The sequence below is a fragment of the Trachemys scripta genome, chromosome 23 (assembly GCF_013100865.1).
Source record: "Trachemys scripta elegans isolate TJP31775 chromosome 23, CAS_Tse_1.0, whole genome shotgun sequence".
In the NCBI taxonomy this organism is placed as follows: Eukaryota; Metazoa; Chordata; order Testudines; family Emydidae; genus Trachemys; species Trachemys scripta.
This window is the reverse complement of record NC_048320.1, coordinates 9831904-9841716: the sequence shown is the minus strand read 5'-3', so window position 1 is coordinate 9841716 and position 9813 is coordinate 9831904.

Below are 9813 nucleotides of genomic sequence, written 5' to 3'. Positions count from 1 at the left end.
GACCCTAGGGCAAGTTACTTCACCTCCCTGGGCTCATCTTTCCCCCACTTGCAACTGTGCAAGATGCTTAATTCATTGTTTGCAAAGGGCTGGAAGAGCCTCAGAGGGAGGAAACGGCAGATGCACCGTCTACGTATGTTATCGTCATCACGGGTACAAAACACTTGAGTGCTGGTTTTGCAGAAGTGAAAGATGGAAAAGCCAGTCTGAGACTTTCAAAGTCAGCTAGGAGAGTTCATATTTTCAAGGGGAACTATGTGGCTCAGACGTCTGCCCAGCTTTGAAAATCTCAGAGCCTACTGTACTTAATCAAGTCGAGATGAATTATGTATGCTAATTGCGTAGATTAATTGTATGTAACTATTTATTATTATTAGCCCATTCCCCGTCCATTGCTGGATTGTTCCTTCCCCCCTGCAGTCTATTCTCCAGTGCTTTCTCCCATCTAAATTAAATGATTCAAGCAACAGGAGCTTCTACACCATTCCCTCGGAGACTCATTTGCAGATACAGTAAACTGATGGGCACCCGCTTTCTTCAGCTGTTTGACGATGGCTTATCACTTCCCCTCTTCTTGGCAACCTAGTTAGTTACAGTGAAAGAGTCAATAGATGGCTTCCATTCCTTAACCACATGAAACCCATCAGGGTGAATTTCGGCTTCCACTGAAGTCATTGGGAGCTTTGTTATTAACTTCAGTGGGGTCAGGATTTCATCCCAGGTATTTAGTGCCCAGAAGAAATTCAAGATGCAGGTTCCATCATGTGCCAATTGTTCCCAGCAGTTACCCCCTTAGCTCCCAGACCCGCTGCCTCAGCACCAGTCCCCCACTGATGTTTCAGTCCCTCACTTGGTCTAATCCTGTACCTGATGGGGATTAATCCACCTCTGTGGCATAGAAAATGGAAGACAAACCTGGATCTGCTGGGAGATCCCACGTTAATTTTGTCCTAATGGATGTTCTTTAATCTAGGAGCAGAATTTCTTAGAGGGTCTTAAGCAAAGGCAGGTTCCCACTTGGACAGATGTTTCCTATAAAAAACACAAAATAAGAAACATAAAAGCTGTAGAAATATGGAGAGCAAATCCAATTAAGTTCAAAAAAACATTTGCTGGGTTGGGAAAGGTCTTTAGTTAAGCAACCAGCATAGTATTTCTCTCTATTAAAACGACTAGAGGAGAGAGTTTTTGGTTTTGAATACAATGCCCTGTCCTTGAGAGCTGCACTGAGTGGAGTGGGAAAAAAGACAGCTGTTTGTCTGCATCTCTGTGTCACTTGGAAAAGGAAATGTTAAAATCTGAGCCAAAAAGGGATTTGCGGAAGGAAAAGTATCGAGGGTAGTATTTTAGAAAAAAATGATTGATTTTTCTCCCACCGCTCTTTCGGATTTTGGCTTGGGAGCTCGGATTCCTCTGGGAGCTCCAGCAACGTGTCAGTTTCACAGAAATGGACAATTTGTTGTTTTAATTCTCTAAAACCTCAAAAGCCACAATGCGGCTCAGTCCTACAAACTGTTTCTTTCCTGTCTCGGGTCAAAGGTGATAACTGACAGGAGCCAGCCTTGAGCCCATCCCAGGAGCTTAAGAGTGATAAACAAAGAGATGGAGGCCTACTTAGAAATTATGGCCTACTTTTTCAAAAGCAACTAGTGATTTTTTGGGGGGAGGGAACATGGGAGTTGGTGGGGCAGTTTGAGCCACGTTAATTTTCTCCTAATGGATGGTCTTTAATCTAGCAGGAAAGGGCATAATGAGATCCCCTGGCTGGGAACCTGAAGCTTGACAAATTCAAGTTAGAAATAAGGCACACATTTTTAACAGTGAAGGCAAGTAGCCACTGGAACAAGGTGGATATTCCATCACTCGATGTCTTTAAATCAGGACTGGGTCTCTTTCTAAAAGACATACTCCAGCTCAACTGGAAGTTACAGGCTTAATGCAAAGATCACGGATGTCCTCTGGCCTGTGTCATGCAGGAGATCTGACTAGATGATATAATGGTCCTTGTCTGGCCTTCACATCTAGGCGTCTATGGCCGTCTCTTTCTGAAAATCAGCTCCCTTTAAGGAATCTCAGGTTGTGCGCCCAAAATTTGATGGCCCCCAACTGTGCTAGTAGGTCTGCATTTTCAGAAGTGACTAGGAGAATTTAAGAGTAGCTCAGATAAATGTCTATCAGGGATGTTCTAGACAGTATTTGGTCCTGCCATGAGGGCAGGGGACTGGACTTGACCTCTCGAGGTCCCTTCCAGTCCTAGAATCTATAACTCTTCCAGGAACGAGAGAGTGAACAGCTGTGAATCACTGATCCCTTAGATTAAGTAGGAAAATTAGCTAGGGGAGCTTTTGGCTTTGAAGGCCTCTATTGCTCACCAACTTGTCCATCTGTCTCCTAAGCATCCCCACCTGTTGAGCTAATGAGCTAACTCCTCCTCCTTGGCACAGGGTACGACTACACTGTCATTAAAAACCCACGGCTGGCCCGTGCCAACTGACTTGGGCTTGCTAGGCTGGGGCGAGGCTGTGATGTAGCATTCGGACTTGGGCTGCAGCCCAAGCTCTAGGATCCTGAGAGGTGGGAGGACCCCAGAGCTCCAGCTGAAGCCTGATCCTGAACATCGACAGAGCAATTAAACAGCCCCTTAGCCCGAGTCCAGCAAGCCCAAGTCAGCTGGCACGGGCCAGCCGCAGGTGTCCAATTGCAGTGTAAGCATACCCATAGAAGTTAGAATCCTAGAAGCTCCTTGAATTATAGATATCAGAGACAGGCGTCTTCTATCTGAACTTCTTCTCCATTACCAGGTCAATGAAGGATTGCTTCCAACGACCACGGTATGTTCTGCAGCAATTTGTCTCAAGAAATGCAGCTTCTGTTGCTTCCCTTGGGAGACTATTCCTCAGTGTGTGATCTCATTACTAGATAGTTGTTCCCCATCTCCAGTTTATCCTTGCCTTTCATTTCATTTCAATCAGTTACCAACTGCAGGGAACAATCCTACATTCACAAGGAAATGGATTGGATGGTCCAATATTTACAGTGTTGTTGGATGGTTCCCATTTTTATCTTCTGCGATTCATCTCTCTACTACTAAGACATAGAGCTGGGTGAAGATTTTTGGGCCGAAATGTCTTTTTTTTTTTTTTTGACAAAACGATGGAGATTCACATTGACCAAAACGGTTCATGAGCATGTGTCAATTTCATCAAACGGTTTCAGTCAAAACAGAAAAAAAACAATTGTCTTTTGTCAAGACTGAGAGGGGACATGATAACTGTTTTCATGGACATAAAAGGTTGTTACAAGGAGGAGGGAGAAAATTTGTTTTTCTTAACCTCTGAGGCTAGGACAAGAAGCAACGGGCTTAAATTGCAACAAGGGAGGTTTAGGTTGGACATTAGGAAAAACTTCCTGTCAGGGGGGCACTGGGATAAATTGCCCAGGGAGGTTGTAGAATCTCCATCATTGGAGATTTTTAAGAGCAGGTTAGATAAACACCTGTCAGGGACGGTCTATAATACTTAGTCCTGCCATGAGTGCAGAGGACTGGACTAGCTGAACTCTTGAGGTCCCTTCCAGTTCTATGAAGTGTCAAAGTAAACCGTTTTCCTAGATTCATGAGCAGGTTTTGGTGCCATTCACAAAAACCGAGGTGTCAGTGGTGGCAAGACACTCTTAGGCAACCTTCATCAAGTCTTCTGCCCTACCGCTGTACCACCAAAGGGCCAGATCCTCAGATGATGTAGATTAGCCTTACTCCAGTGGCTGCTACCAGGCCCGGACCACGGGGGGCAAAGTTCAGCAGCCCCAGGGTGGTTCTGTTTCCAAGCAGAATGAGTAATTCCACCCTTCGAAGAACACAAACAAATATAAAAGCCTGTATGACATATAGGCAAGAGGCAGCTAATTGCAGTTAAACATGGGCAATCTGAGTGGCTTATAACTCTGAAATGGCTTTGCCTCTTAAGCCGAGGCTCGTTTCTCTGGTGTCTCACACCCCACCCAGCCCCCTTCATTGGCAGCAGGAAGGTTTAAAAGTCAAGTCAGCCAAAAAGGGAGACAAAGGAAGGGCTTCCCTGGAAGCCCTTGAACCAACAGTTCTGAAACTGAGCACCTCTACTGCCCAGGCAACACCTACCAGAGAGGGCAGAGGCTGGGTGAGAGTCACTCATCAACCATAGCGGTCTTAAAGCCATATCCACCCACAGACAGCAGAGCTGGGAAGAGGACGAGGGGTGGGAAATGTGCTTTCAACATACCCATCGCAGCTGTTCCACTTCCTGGACCTGACCGGACTTCTCAGCGAAAGGCAAAACAAAGCAGTAAGCGTGAAGGTGGAAGTGCAGGTGTCAGGGGAATGATTTATGCCGTCAGATTTACCGCACGTCGGAGGGGATAAACTAGCCCCGACCTTGGATGGTGAGTGGAGTTTTGGGGAGGGAAGGCGCAAGGGGCTCCTTGCTTAATGGCAAGAGTAATATTTGTCGAGCTAACCTTCGTGTGAACTGCCTGGAATTAAAATGTTTCCTTTTGGAGGAGCTGTTCAGATTTGCACAACTTCCCAGCATTCAGGAGCTCGAGGGGGAAATATTTACTGACAGGTTTGCCTGTGTGCTCTCTCGGCACCTGGTATTCATGCAAGGGAGCTGAAACAATTTGTATAGTGGGGGTGCACTGACCCAAACTGTAAACCCTGTATCTGATGAAACCCATTTCAAACCAGGGGATGTGGCAGCCCGCTGCTTCCATCACCCACGTTCTCATGTTTATTTATACAGTCGTACTCTAGCTTCTGGGAACACAAACAGCAATTCCGATCCTTTGCCTCCCCTCCCTGGGGCTGTGACGCATCCACCCCACTAGCATTCTAGGGCTTGGATGTGCAAAGGGCCATTCGTATCTGCTTGTGCGAGGGTGACCAGATGTCCCTATTTTATAGGGACAGTCCCGATATTTGGGGTTTTTTCTTCTATGGGCCCCTATTACCCCCCACTCCCTGTCCCGATTTTTCACCCTTGCTGTCTGGTCACCCTAGCTTGTTCCAGAACGTGAGTGTCCATGCGCCGCGCTGGATACACCTATGAGCGTGTCAGGATCCCATATCAAAGAGGGAACATGTCTAATGGTTAAAAGACAGGTCTGGGAGCCAGGCTGTGTTCCCAGCATTCCCACTTGCCCCGTGACATTGGACGAGTCGCTTAACTTGCTGTGCCTGATTTTCACGATCTGCACAGGCCTAGAGGACAACAGCTACTGTTTTAAAGCTTCATTAGCATTTGGAAAGCACCTTGGAGACCACTGGCTAGAAGGGGCTATAGTATAGGTGTGAAATACGGCACTGTTGTACATCTGCTTCCCAGCAACTCCTGGCCTGGGTGAAGGTTAGTTGGGTGTGTAGCTACGCTCTTGACAGGAACTCGGCATTTTAATGCATATTTGTTCCAGCTATGCCTGAGGATACACGTCACCTGAGGCACATTTCTATGCGTTTTTCATGCCCTTAAAAGCCAGCATTTCCCAAGCTGCGGGTTTTTTCACCGACTTGTGAGCTGCTTACGCTTCAGACAATGCCTTAGATCACTAAAGTGCCACTGTAGATGGTGCATGGCTCAGCAGACGTGTGTGTGTCAAAACGTGCATAGCTAAACTTGTCTAGCTGGGCGCTGCCTGTGTTGGGGGGGGAAAGGAGGGCTGCCCGGGTCTCAGGTAGAGAGTTCTCGGCTGACTCAGATGCTCTGCGCCTGTCACTAAGGGAATTAACGCACATGGAGCCATGACTTAGGGACTTGCTTTTATGGAAAATACCATGCAAACCTCATAAGTTGCTCCTAACATTCTGGCAAGCAGCACCCGCCTGGAGCATAGGCGCCGATTCCGTGGGTGCTCCGGGGCTGGAGCACCCACAGAAAAAAAAAAATAGCGGGTGCTCAGCACCCACCAATCAGCTCCTTGCCTCTGCTCCCAGTGCCTCCCACCCGCCAGTGATCAGCTGTTCAACAGCGTGCAGGAGGTGCTGGGAGGAAGGGTGGGGCATGCCCGGGAGACAGGGTGGGATGGGCGTGGAGCAGGGATGGGAAGAGGCGGGGTGAGATGGAGTGGGGGTGGGAAGAGGTGGTGTGGTGACTTGTGGGAAGGAGTGGAGTTGAGGTGGGGCCTGTGGAGCATCCCTCCGGCAACTCAAATGATGGTGCCTATGTATGGGAGATAGGTAGCCCCCTTTCATTGTGAGGCCAGGAGGAACAGAGAGAGCTTCCTGCTAAGAGGCAGGGGTAAAGTTATCAGAAGTGCCTTAGTGACTTAGGCACAGATCAAAGTTATTTAGGTGCCTAATTCCCGACGATCGGGGCCTTTGGCGCCTAAGTCCTATTTGCAGAAGTGATTTAGCCAGTTGGGAGTCTAAGGCCAATTGACTTTCAATGAGATGTAGGCTCCTAAGTGGCTAGGTCGCTTCAGAAAGTGGGACATAGACACTTCTGAAAATTTCATCCCTACGCTCGTGCACAGGACGTGGAGTGGAACTGGGCGTGAGGATCCCTGGCTGCTGTTCCCGGCTCTGCACCGACCTGCTGGGCGACCTCAAGCAAGTCACTTCCCCTCTCTCTGCCGCTGTTCCCCCTCCCTCCCTTTGGCTCTCACCTTCCTGGGGGAGCGCCTCTTGCTTCATGTTTTGTATAGCACCCATGCCGTGGCCACCCCACCCATCTTGATTACGGCTTATAGGCGTTACTGTTACCTAAATAATAGGGCAGGACGGCGAATGAGGACAACGTCAGGCAGCAAGATCGCTGAATGACGCACATGCCAAGCAATTAATCCCCGTTAAACAAGCATGCGTCCAGTTGTTTGCTAGGCACCAAGCACCTGCCCCCCTCTCTCCTGGCCACGACAACAAAGCCCTCGGCAAACCTGCCAGTAACGCCAACAGAAAAATCCATCCCGCTCCCTCAAAGGTGTGAATTCAAGACACCTGGCCAACACAGCCCTTTCTATGGGCAACGTGATCCCCAGAACGGAAAACGACTCTGACCCAAAGTCCACAGAGATCCAAGCCCAGTGCTCAGCCAGGGCCAAGCTGCCCCCATGTTGGACACAGACCAGCCTGCTGATGGGGTGTGAGCGCTGGAAAGACCATGCTAGCCTGCAGCAGGCTGGCCCCACTTCTTCCATGGGCCTCTGCTCTACCAGTCTTCTGCCTGCATTCACTGGCCCTTTGCCATGCTCCTTGGGAAAGCCACGCCTGCAGCCCACAGTCCTCTGATCTTTTTCGTTCTGAAGCTTTTCTTTTCTCTTCTTTTTCTTTTTTATTGTTTCGGGCATCACATGAAACAAAACATCCCCCCCCATCATCAGCTTCATGGGCAGGAGGTGAACCTCCCCGCTTCGGGGAGGCTAGCCCGCCGGCCCCACCCCTTCTGCCTGAGGCCTCACCCCTGCCCACCAGAGCCTTCCCCCACAGCTGGAGGGGCCCCAGCCTGCCCACCCCAGCTGTGCCAGCTGGCCCACCCAGCACTGGGCCAGCCCCTCCAACACTGCCCTGGGCTGCCCCAGGCCGCCACTGGCTTCAGGGTAGAGGGAAAGGGAGGGACGGGCCGCTGGATGGAACATGGGTGGTGTCATGGCCTGCCCTGGCCTTTGATACCCCCCACCCACAATCATCTTATAGGACCCAGCCAGGTGGCATGGGGCTGAAACTGAGCAGGGGGAAATCAAAGGTGAATATCAGAACAAAGATCCCAGTGAGGACTTCTAGACCGCGGAACAGGCAGTTGTCCAAGGAAAGGATGGTGAAGCTCCATCATTATTTATTACTTGTATTACCATAGCAACTAAGAATCCTCAGTATGGACCAGGTCCCTGCACTGGGTGAGGTGCTGCCCGAACAGAGAACCAAAAGATGGCTCCTGTCCCAGACCTTTTACAATCCAAATATAAGACAAGAGACAACAGAGGAATCTGGAGATCACTTAGTTCATTTGCAGTTATACACCCTAAGATGAGGATATTCAAGTCTTGGGCTTCAGGATATACACCGATCACCGGAGGGGTTGGACAGAAATCTGCTAGGCACTGCACAACTGGACTGTTACATCATGGGTTGGTTCGGGTGTTTCAGCTCCTCTGAAGCATTGTGTATTGACTACAGTCAGGGGAACAGATCAATGATGTGCGGGCCAGTATAGCCATTTGGGGGAAGAGAGGATCTCTTTTGGTGTTTGCACAGCACCCATCACAATGGGCCCTTCTTCCCATCTGGGGCCTTGGGATGCTAATAAAACATAAAGATTTAATAATAATAATAGCAAGAGGCGTGGTTCCAGACTAGATCGACCAATAGGGCAAATCCTAGGGTCTTATATTAAATATCGTACTGGGTAAAGCACTGGTTGAGGGATTGAATACGTCTCTCTGAGCAGGTGATACTGTCTGCTCTAGGAGACAGACAAATGCATTAGATGGGCCGTTGTCTGATCTGGTATCTCCTATGAGCCCAAACCCTTGAAAACACAGTAGAGGGAACAGTCTTGCCTTGGTCCCTGGTAGGATTTCCCCCTCCCCCACAAGTGCTATCACAGGGTTTATCTACACAGCACTTTGATTGACAGTGCACTAGCTGCCGTGCAGATCCTGCTACCGCACGCTAAAAGTCCAGTCGCGTGCTTTGGAAAAAAACAATAGGTAAAGGGCTTTTCTGGATGTGCCGCCCCCCGCAGTCCTTTAGCGCCCCGTGAGGTTCCCAGTGCAGCGTGCCGTGGAGATGGCAGCTCCGGCATGTGGCGTGCGCAGCGTCCATCCATTTCACCTTGGCTCCCTTCAAAGACAAGTAGCTTCCCAGGTTTGAAACAAAATGCAGATCCCCGCAGCCCCTTTTACGAGCAAGACAGAGGCAGCTGGCTGCCAATACAGTGAGTTTACAGCGACATGATTCACTCCCCCGCCCTACCAGATCAAGGGAAAACGGGGTCATTAAACCTATTAATGGCCCTACTTCAATTCGGGTCCCGTCCCCCCCAGTCACCTGAGCTAAAGCAGACAGGAGAAAGGGAGCCAGTCTCCGTTTTCACTCTGGCCTCCGTAAATGGATTGGGTGCCTTCAGAGTCCGGGCGTTTATTAGGATATAAAAGCCTTTAGAAGGGAATGGTTTTCCTGCCCCTGAAGGAGTGGCGGGGAGGAGAACAGAAAGGAACGTGTCCTGGATAACATCCCGGCTCTGAATGGAACAGCTGCTAACGTTCCAGCCTGCGAATGAACATCTAACGGCTGCTCCAGGAAAGTAATGCTCCACTCGAGATCTGGAGCTTGGTGTCAAGTGGAGGTGAAGTAAGCACTTCACAGGGAAAAGTACAGGGATTCGACAGGTTTTCCTGTAAATAGTTTGTGAGCCTGCTCGCTGCTCACGCTGGGTATGTCTATACTGCCTAGTAACCCCATGTGCAGATGGCTTGCGTGAGCGAGACACAACCAAACTGTGATTTTAGGCCTGCATATTACAGACAGCCTCGTCTCAAAATGTGTCATAGAATCTCAGGGTTGGAAGGGACCTCAGGAGGTCATCTAGTCCAACCCCCTGCTCAAAGCAGGACCAATCCCCAACTAAATCATCCCAGCCAGGGCTTTCTCAAGCCTGATCTTAAAAACCTCTAAGGAAGGAGATTCCACCACCTCCCCAGGTAACCCATTCCAGTGCTTCACCACCCTCCTAGTGAAAAAGTTTTTCTTAATATCCAACCTAAACCTCCACAACTGCAACTTGAGACCATTACTCCTTGTTCTGTCATCTGGTACCACTGAGAACAGTCTAGATCCATCCTCTTTGG